Source organism: Diprion similis, chromosome 12 (genome assembly GCF_021155765.1).
Source record: "Diprion similis isolate iyDipSimi1 chromosome 12, iyDipSimi1.1, whole genome shotgun sequence".
Classification (NCBI taxonomy): Eukaryota; Metazoa; Arthropoda; class Insecta; order Hymenoptera; family Diprionidae; genus Diprion; species Diprion similis.
Window position 1 is genome coordinate 2,148,359 of NC_060116.1, and position 11,120 is coordinate 2,159,478.

Consider the following 11,120-nt stretch of genomic DNA (forward strand, 5'->3'; position numbering starts at 1 on the left):
ATAATTTTTATAATAGTAGAAAAATTGATACACTCCAAAATGAATTTTTTAAAGAAAGATTCGATGATTAAAAATAGAGTTTAGCATTTAAAATTTGGAGAAAGTTCTTCCATGAACGTCAAAATGTTTCTGATTTTTTAGAATCTGGTCAGAGTTTTCAGTCGCCTCTTGGTATTCAAAGACTGCAAAAATTGAAAGTCACGAAAATCGATATTCCTAAAAGAATTTTTAGAGAATGCCCGAGAAAATTCTTCGCCTAGAAATATACAATAATTAAATAGCAACGTTTCTCTGAATCTATTTCGATCTCGATATCATCTCACCTGTTGTTTCCTGATCGTCAGCCATTGTGTACGATCCACCACGATCTATCGGCAATAGCCGTGTGAGAGCTTCTTTCAGTTCTCCGTTCAGTTAGCTACAGTGCGCATGCGCGACCGACACCGCTCGCGCATCGGCACCAGTGGCATTTCAACCGTGCAGCACGAATGATGGCCAGTGACGAGCAAGGTAAGTGCAATTTGTATTTATTGGAGGTGTACCACGATTCCTAGCTAAGAATCGGGAGATATGCTAAATCCGAATTGTACTCGTTATCATCTGTTCTCTAAAAGACAAGGATGGACAAGTTTGTTCTGCGATCACATGATCGTTGATTTGAGCCGGGGTATTTTATTGATATTCATAGCATCCACGAATATTAATAGAAAGATTTCATTGGTTTTACGTTATATCTGAACTTTTTGCGTATTTACAATTTTTGAAAATTGCATACCTTCAGCTTTCGTGAAGTCTTGAGCTAATGTAAAGCTGGACAAAGATTTTATACTTCGGAAAATTCATTTGAGTTTCTCTCGCATTTGATGAAATTTGGGTGCTGTGTTTGATTAGATAATATTGGGGTAGTTCAGAGCGTGCGACGTCGGTATAAGTAGAGCGCCGAGGTAACGGCGAGGTTGCGAGCGTATCGAGATGCGTCTCGTCTAACGATGACGCATTAGAGTCAGTTGAGCACGAGCTGCTATCACGAACGCCTCGAGCGAAATAAAAGTTTACCATTGTTTTCTAATAACCATACACGTGTGTAAGACTAAATTTCTTTTCTCTTTTCATTCTCCTCTTCCGATCTACAGAATATTAATCTGCATCAATAGGTTATGGGCCCAGTAACCCTGCCTGCGCATTTTGTGTAGAGAATTGGAAGAAAAAAAAGGGCGTGCGAACACGAGGTCGGTGCCGGTGCGACCATCTTGGAATTGTTGCTAAGCGTGAGCGTGCTGGCGATTTCGATTCCGGAATGTCCGAAGACATCTCGGCGCGTAATGTCACGAAATTCAACGGACAGAATTTTCAGTGCTGGAAGTTTCAAGTGCGCGCATTATTTACGGTCTATGGGGTGCAGGATGTCGTGAGCGGTGAACGGGCAATGCCTGCGGAGGCAGCGTTGCGGCTGGCATGGCAAAAAGACAACGCACGTGCGATGTATTTAATATCGTCCACGTTGGAGCCGAAGCAGCTCGAACCGTTAATCGTGTGTACAACTGCGAAGGACATGTGGGACGGACTAGTGAGAGTGCACGAGCGAACATCGGCGTCGAACAGATTGATGCTCACGCAAAAATTCCACGAGTATCAAATGTCTCCGGGAGACTCTGTGGTTAGCCATATTGCTAAAGTGCAGAATATGGTCGCACATCTGGCGGATGTGGGTGAGACTGTGTCGAGCGTGACGGTGATCGCGAAGGTGCTTGCAAGCTTGTCGCCAAAGTTTGCGGCGTTCCAGACGGCGTGGGATAGCGTCGATCCGGAGCGGCAGACGATGGACAATCTACAGGAAAGGTTGATCCCCGAAGAAGCGCGAATGACCGTGAGCAAGGATGCCGCGGGTGCTTTTTCGGCTCTGAGAAGAGACAACAGATCAGAGCGAGGTGAAAGTTCGGGTGCGAAACCTAAGAAGAAATCATCGGGGAAACCACGTGATCCGGAGGACGTCGAGTGCTTCAAATGTAAGCAGAAAGGACACTACACGCGCGAGTGCAAGTCGAAACGAAAATCGAAAGCCAAGCAGGACAACAGTGAATCGCGTGAGTCTAGAGATTGTGCGTTTATGGCGGACACGGCGGAGAGCGGAAAGCGGGGGAAAAGTGTGTCGAGAATCGCGAGCGTGAAAGACGTGCTGGCCGCCGATCTGCGAGAGATCTGGCTGACCGACAGCGGAGCGTCACGGCATATAACTAATAAGCGCGAGTGGTTCGTCGACTATCGGGAAGTTACCGATGGCAGTTCGGCCACGCTGGGCGACGGCAAGGATTGCGCAGTCGTGGGCGAGGGAACGATTCCCATCGAAAAATTCGTCGACGGATCGTGGGAGAGTGCGCGTATCGAAAATGTTCTCCACGTGCTGGCGGTAACGAAAAATTTATTTTCGGTCGGCGTCGCGACGAAAGGCGGACGCCACGTGGTGTTCGGAGAAAAATTTGTTAAAATCATGAGATGTGACGAGGTGCTCGCGATGGGAGTGAAGGTGCAAAACGAGATTTATCGGATGCTTTTTAGAGTCATTTCCGGGGAAAGCGCGATCGAGGCGAACGTTTCTACCGCGAGTTTGCGTGTATGGCACGAGAGACTCGGCCACGTGAACGGACGTACGGTGCGCGAATTGGTCAGCAAGGGCCTCGTGAGTGGGGTGAAATTTTCTGACAAGGACGATTTCTTTTGTGATCCTTGTCAACTCGGTAAGTCGCACAGACATCCATTCCGGAAGCGTCGCGAGCGAGAACAAACGGTGCCGGGCGAGGTGTTTCACACAGACGTGTGTGGACCGATGTCGGTCGCAACTCCCGGCGGCGCGCGGTATTTGTTAACTTTTAAAGACGATTGCTCGAACTATCGCTTTATATATTTCCTAAAGCACAAGAGCGAGGTATACGAGAAGTTTCGAGTGTTCGACAAGCTGGTCGAGACGAAGTTCGGGAAAGTTATGCGAGTGCTACGCTCTGACAACGGTTTAGAGTTTCGCAATAAAAGAATGGACGAACATCTCGAGGCTCGCGGCATTCAGAGAGAAACAACAGCTCCGTATACGCCCGAGCAGAACGGGCGAGCCGAGCGGGAAAATCGGACAATTATCGGGAGCGCGCGTACAATGTTGTTCGCGAAAGGACTCCCGGTGACATTGTGGGCGGCAGCCGCGAGTACAGCGGTGTACGTGATGAATCGCGCGGGAGTGCGAGGCGATAAGACGCCGTACGAGTTGTGGGTGAAGAAGAAACCGAACTTGGAGCATCTGCGCATATTCGGATCGGAAATTTATGTGCACGTGCCTAAGCAACACACAACAAAGTTCGACGCGAGGTCGAAAAGGATGTGGTTTGTCGGGTACGAGAAAGAATCGTCGAATTATCGGATGTTTGATCCGATCACGAAGAAGATCGTCGTGTCGCGGGATGTCGTGTTTAAGGAGCAGCTAACGAAAGCTGAGAAAACAACGAGCGACGACGAAGACGGCGGAATTCGACTGCCCGATGGTCGCGTGGGTGAACAGCGACGAGAAGAAAACGTTGTTGAGAACAACGACATCATCGAGATCGAGGACGAAGAAGACGAGGAGGTTTTCTTGCTGGCGGAGAACGAGCGTGTGGAGGTGAGAGCGGAAGAAAACAATCGGCGAGCGGTCAGAGATGCGAGAGTTCCGAGTCTACGAGATCGTGCAGGCTTGCAAAGGCCTGCACGTTATCAGTCGAATGTGGCAGAATACAATCCGCCGAGCACATACGACGAAGCCGTAACGAGTCGAGATGCGGCAGAGTGGATTGAGGCGATCGACAAGGAACTCGAGGCGCATCAAGAGAACGGTACGTGGGATATAGTTGCGAAAAAGCCTGGGATGAAAGTCATCGATTCGAAGTGGGTTTTTCGCCTTCGTCGACACACGGACGGAGAAATCATTCGATACAAGGCTCGACTATGTGCCCGCGGGTTCATGCAACAACACGGAATTGATTTTTCCGAGACCTTTGCGCCCGTCGTGAGATACGACTCGCTCAGGGTGTTGCTTGCGGTGACTGCAGCGAAGGATCTCGAACTTGCTCAGTTCGACGTGCAGACGGCGTTCCTCTACGGAGATCTCAGAGAGGACATCTACATGGAACTTCCACAGGGGCTCGAAGAACGAAGAGACGACGAGAGTGCGCGGAAGAGTGTAGTGTGTCACTTGCGAAAGTCCTTATATGGACTCAAACAAGCACCTCGGTGCTGGAACGCGAAGTTCCGCGAGTTCTTAAAAGAATTCGATTTCGAGGAAGCCGAAGGCGATAAGTGCATTTTTGTCAGACGCGTGAAAGAAGGACCGGTTTACTTAGCATTATTTGTAGACGACGGTTTGATCGCGGCAAAAAGTAAACAAGCAATAAAAGCGGTGCTCGAGTACTTGAGAAGCGAGTTCAAAATCACTCTCGGTAATACTAGTCTATTTGTCGGTATGGAGATCGAGCGAAATCGCGAGGAAAAATCGATGTTTATTCACCAGAGCGCGTACGTGAAAAGTGTGATCGAGCGTTTCGGAATGAATGATGCAAAAATTGTTAGCATGCCGGCTGATCCGCATACGGTGCTGTGCCCGTTGATAGAAGGTGAGGAGGAGGTCGCGAACGTGCCTTATCGCGAGGCTGTTGGAGCGTTAATGTTTGTGGCGATTGTATCGCGGCCGGACATTGCGTACGCAGTAAATTCAGTGAGTAAATTTCTTAACAAGCACGGCTTGATCCACTGGCGCGCAGTAAAGAGAATCATTGCATATCTGGAAGGCTCGAGCGACTTCGGAATAGAGTTTCGCGACGGTGGAAGCGAGCTACGGGTGATAGGGTATTCCGACGCAGACTACGCGAGCGATGTCGAAACGAGAAAGTCGATGACCGGGTATTTGTTCGAGCTTGCGGGTGGTCTGATAACGTGGTCTTCGCAAAGACAGAAAATCGTTACACTCAGCACTACCGAGTCTGAGTATGTCGCAGCGGCGGCGGCGGCGAAAGAAGCGATCTGGCTTAGAAAGCTAATGCGAGACATCGGATGTCAGAGTGCAGGAGCGACTGTGATAAATGTAGACAATCAGAGTGCTATTAGATTAGTAAAGAATCCCGAGTATCATAAGCGAACCAAGCACATCGATATTCGATACCATTATATTCGGGAGAAGTATAACGAGAACGAGATTCTCGTTGAGTATGTTCCTACGAAAAATCAGAAGGCCGATGTTTTCACGAAAGCACTTCCGCGAGACAGGTTTCACGAGATGCGTGCAAGTATGGGAGTTTGTACACGAAGAGAGTTCGCACGCGCTTGATTGGTGAAAGTATTGGGGTAGTTCAAAGCGTGCGACGTCGGTATAAGTAGAGCGCCGAGGTATCGGCGAGGTTGCGAGCGTATCGAGATGCGTCTCGTCTAACGATGATGCATTAGAGTCAGTTGAGCACGAGCTGCTATCACGAACGCCTCGAGCGAAATAAAAGTTTACCATTGTTTTCTAATAACCATACACGTGTGTAAGACTAAATTTCTTTTCCCTTTTCATTCTCCTCTTCCGATCTACAGAATATTAATCTGCATCAATAGATAACCTTACATCAGGTATTGCGGAACAAATCGCGTATATTTTCCTGACCTTTGCTCGTATTAAAAAATCTGTTGCACAGAAATATCAGTCGTAAAAACATATCAAAGTGCCGACGTTGATATGAACAATCAGATGAGTATCTTTCGCTTGAATACATTGTAATTTTTATTGACCTTTACAGAAAATACGCAAACCTCTGCTGAGGAGAGCCCCCAGCCCCCAGCTAATTTGAGTGAGTAACATTTCTTCTACGATCAGCTTATACGAGTACGCCAACTTCAGGTATTAGCGAGGATGAAATTAATAACGTTACTGCAGCTTCGTAATGTTCGTAATTTAGTAGACTATCATACACAAAGCATACTCTTAGTTTGAAAAGCCAACTCCTTGAGAAGTCATTCGAACATTGCGCGATAATGATTTTTTACTGATATTCCGTTACCATAGCGTTTCTAACTTCGGCTTCATAATTATTGATGGTGTGGCGAGAAGAGTTGGCCACTGGCAAGCAAACTGAATGTTGCATTTATTATCTTTTAATAAACTTGGGATACCAAGAGCAAAGGTATAAAGGGAAATTTATCTGATTCCAGTCAATCAATATTCTTTTGTATTTGAAATGTCGCGAATATTCCGGGTGATTTGTGTATGCACAGTCGCCGCTACGACTGTCCATAGCGCCGCTGCCGTTACAATGATGACATTGTGGCGGGCCACTGTTTTCTCGGCACGAAATTAAAGACGAACGATGAATGACGCTCAGCTGATACTGTCGATGAAAAAAGATTATAACATGCCCTAACCCTCAATGTGTCCAACGCGTGCAAAAGCGCACAGAGGAAAACCACCCTTTCAAAAAATAACTAATATAAGCGGCTATGTCTTACATACAGGGTGAAACACTTGAAGTGTTACAGAGCAGTAGCACTGAAACTATTCATAATATCGAAAAATAGTTCAGATGAAAGTTGCATCGTTCGAGCAGGCCTACTGGATGATTGTATTTTTTTTTTTGGTGAAGGCCCCGAATCTACGCCAAGGTCGAGTCCACTTTTGTAAATGGAGCCATGAATTTTTTCCGATGACATTATTACTGATTTCGAGTCAAATTCAGAAAATCGCAAAATTTGAATTATTTGTTTTGCGGAATGTTTTCAAGGACCCTTGCATGAATGTAGCCCCTTAATTTATTAGAGAAAGGGATTTTTTGTACGACTCCTCTGAAAATTCGTCATTTCGTGTATGCATAGCAGGCGGGAGAAACCGCGTTTCAGGCCGATTCGCAAGTGGGTGGACAAGGTCTTTCCGCCCGGCTCGAGCGGGCACAATGTAATCAGACAGAAGCGAATACAGTGTCTCTTAGCGTTACAAATACGTATTACTAAAAATACGATTTATTGTGTTCTGGATTTGTTTTTTTGAACTTTATTTCGTGCTTAGAAACATATATTGTTAGGTGGAGGGGCTCAGCCGCTGGGTTTTTTTCTCAGTATTTCGCGTTTTCAAAAGGGGTATCGTGTGCACAAAGGGAGGAATGCGCCTTCCCGCCTTTGATACACAATGTACTATTTAATTTTCATTTTCAACTAATTGAAGATACGGCATATTTCGACATGATTTTATTAGTCGGAATGAGCAATTTGTCTTTAAGTCGGTAATAATGTGAACGAAAACGGAATACTTGGTTTCATTTGAAAAAATGAAGCTGGCCTTGACGTAGCTTCAGAGATTTGACCGAAAAAAAGATTAGAATTTTAAATATGGCGGCTTTATCGAACAATGTAACTTTCGTTGGAAACATTACGATGCGAAAATCAGATGATACATCATAATGTGAAATGTCATATGATTCTGCGAGGAAATGATACATTATTCTATAATACGATTATGCATGATGCTCTGATTAAACAAGGGTTTATTTGATCCATTCACTCAGCCTCCACGGAAGCAGCCGGTGGGACCAGCGGAGCGCTGGTCTTCAGGGGACGCGGCGCTCGGGCCTCCGCCGTAGCCACCTATCAAGCCCGAGGAACACCGGGCCAAGGCCGGGAGACGCCTAGCAACTCCCGTATGTCGATATTATTTATTCTCCGATTTGCAATAAATGTACATGGGTTTGTCGTAAAAGATTGTGAATGAATGGGTAAATCTGTTTGCGGTTGTAATTTTCAACGATAAATGCGATAGTAACCTCGGATTTGACCTAAGAGCAGAATCTGGAAGTCATTGTGATCTCAACTGATTTAAAAAATATATGATCTCAAATTTTCGACCGCAAATTTTGGTTCTGTGTCCCCATTTTTGACGTTGCTGCCGTCATCCTGTACGTTGCGGTGGCCGTGACCTGACCATCCTGTGCGGTGCAATCTGGTCAACGCGCGTTCAGACCAATCAGGAGGCTGCCTACCATACGCACGTAGCGGTAGCAGAGTTAGTGAAAGAGGCACATGACATAAATTAAAAGTATGAAATAGAATTTCCGTTGTTGATCTTCAAGTTGACCTTCAAAAGACCTTTGTCATTTACTTGGAGGTCAAGTTTCGGAACATGATGAGATCCATCTCACGTAACCTGAAGGCTTTTTGTTGAAATATCTTCCATGGGAATGAGTATTCGCAAAGACAACCTCATTAATGTTTTCTGGTAATATTTTGATATCTACGGGAAACTTTGATCAACGGCGAAAGTGCTTGAAAGAAAGTGGAGTCTTCCAATCTAAGTCGAAAGAAAGACATATTATGTATCTTCTGCTAAAATAGAGTAACGCTTAAAATCACCTTAGAATTGTATCATCAGGTTAAATCCAAAATTGACATGAGATAGCTTGTTGCAAAGTACAAGGGACTTGACGTCAGACGATTTTTCATACAGCTATTCTTGACAAATTATTCAGGTGCTTCTGAACTTTATCCTCAACCTGTAGATTGCGCCTGTTTGGCGCGTAATTTAGAATTGTCTAGTAATGTTCGTCAGTAAATTAATCTCAGGTCACTTTGTAGGTGCCAATTAGAAATTCGAAATTGTTTTGCATTGGACGACGGTGATGAAACTGAGGTGGAGGCAGGCGGGCTCCCGGGACCGGCGTCGCAGGGCCGTGGTGGCGAAGGTCACCAGCGGTCGAGGGGCAGAGGATGGAGGGGCCGCGGTGGCGAATACCAGGGTCTTCGCGGGCTAGGGCTAGGTTATCGGGGTAATTGGGGGGCGCAAGGGTGAAGGTAAGAAAGAGGAGAACGAAATATTACAAAAATAATATATCGTACCACCATCATTACCGCAATGAAAAATGAAATATTAATTTGAATGTGACTATGCATAACTGTGTTCTTATTCATCTGGATCGAAAGTTCGTCTAATTCCTGCAAAATCTTGAATTTGATCTGAGTACCATGTTCACTCATGGTTTTTGTTGGCAATTCGATTCCCATAGAGGGTTATTGGCCTTCGAGTCTCATTCTCTATCGATATTAAAAGGCATATTCACCGGCTTCGATCTCAAAAAGGTTTTTTCGCTCTCGAACCGAGGTTTTTCATACCGAATGTACCCGCGCCATTTTTTGTAAATTATCGTACTTCCGGAAATAGTCTGTCTTGTCAAGACACACGTTCCCTAGCAATATTAGGTGGCACATTCACTCGCGTCATACTCAAAAACGGTTTTTTCGCTCTTGAAACGGAGGTTTTTCATACCGGATGTACCCGCGCTATTTTTTGTCAATTATCGTACTTCGGGAAATAGTGTGTTTGGTCGAGAAACGTGTTCCCTATAAATATTTGGTGGCACATTCACTCGTGTCTTACTCTAAAACGTTTTTTTCGCTCTCGAACCGAGATTTTCCATACTAGATGTACCCGCACCATTTTTTGTAAATTATCGTACTTTCGGAAATAGTCTGTCTGGTTGAGAAACACGTTCCCTATCAATATTAGGTGGCACATTCACTCGCGTCATACTCAAAAACGGTTTTTTCGCTCTCGAACCGAGGTTTTTCATACCGGATGTACCCGCGCCATTTTTTGTAAATTATCGTACTCCCGGAAAAAGTCTTTCCGGTCGAGACACAGGTTCCCTATCAATATGAGGTGGCACATTCACTCGCGTCGTACTCAAAAACGGTTTTTTCGCTCTCGAACCGAGGTTTTTCATACCGGATGTACCCGCGCCATTTTTTGTAAATTATCGTACTCCCGGAAATAGTGTGACTGGTCGAGACACACGTTCCCTATCAATATGAGGTGGCACATTCACTCGCGTCGTACTCAAAAACGGTTTTTTCGCTCTCGAACCGAGGTTTTTCATACCGGATGTACCCGCGCCATTTTTTGTAAATTATCGTACTCCCGGAAATAGTGTGACTGGTCGAGACACACGTTCCCTATCAATATTAGGTGGCTCATTCTTTCTGTTCCATCGCGCAATCCAATATATGAGATTTCACTGCTCATTATGAGTAGCTGCACTCAGGGCTGTTTTTAGGGGTGAATTCAGATGCCGGATATATCTTGTCGACCCCCTCATGCATACTCAGATCAGAGAAATCCGGAAATCCCATCTTTGAAAAACCGTTCGAAGAACGATCCAAACTTCAACTAGGTGTAACGTGGGGGATTTAATGCAAATCCAACAGCTCGGACGGCACGCATCTCGCTAAAGCATATAATAGCAATAGTCAGCAAAGACATCTATGCTCCAGAGAAAGGCAATTCGCAATGTCCTGAAGTTCCTCAACTTCTCCATGCTCCGTTGATTGAGACACAGGAGTCTGAGGTCGATATTGTTGATTTTACAACGCCGGAACAAGATTCTGAAATTGTGACAGATATCGAGCAGATGGAAGAGGATATTCGAAGCGTTACCCAGGATGCCCAATTCGACCTCAACGCTCAAGGGCTACGACCAGAACGCTTTAGCATATTTGAGTGGCTTTGTGGCGTTCCGCACAATCACTAAGTTCAATTGCTCTCAGTGTCGCGATGTTCTTGCAAAGACGCCTATGGAGCGAATAACCAACGACGAATTCTATCTGGCAGCGAGAGAGTATGAGAATCTAAACGAAGATGAACCATTAATTACAAAACTGACGCGCCTACAAGATGTTCTGAAAAAAGTCGTCTTCGTGCAACTCCAGCATTTTCATAATACGATTGGAGATTACTGGGCCCAAGAGGATGTTCTCAAAAAAACGATGCACGGTTGCGTGCTTATGACGGATAAAAAAGTGCCGCAATGGTTTGATTCCGAGCACCCGTGTCGGGAACATCGCATGCATGCACTCAAATATCTTCTGAAAGTGAGAATCTACGCACTCGCCAGATTCAGGAATCAACAAGCCATCGACGACAAACGACACAAGCTTGGCCAAAAGCTGAAAAATTTTAAAAGCTTGTGAGAAAACTTGTCTAACGACCGAATACGGCGCTGTAACGAGTTACCGAATGTATGCACGAGTCCAATCGCAACTCGCGCGCTCGAGGCTTGCCCCGTCTCTCTGTCGTCGCATACCACACGATA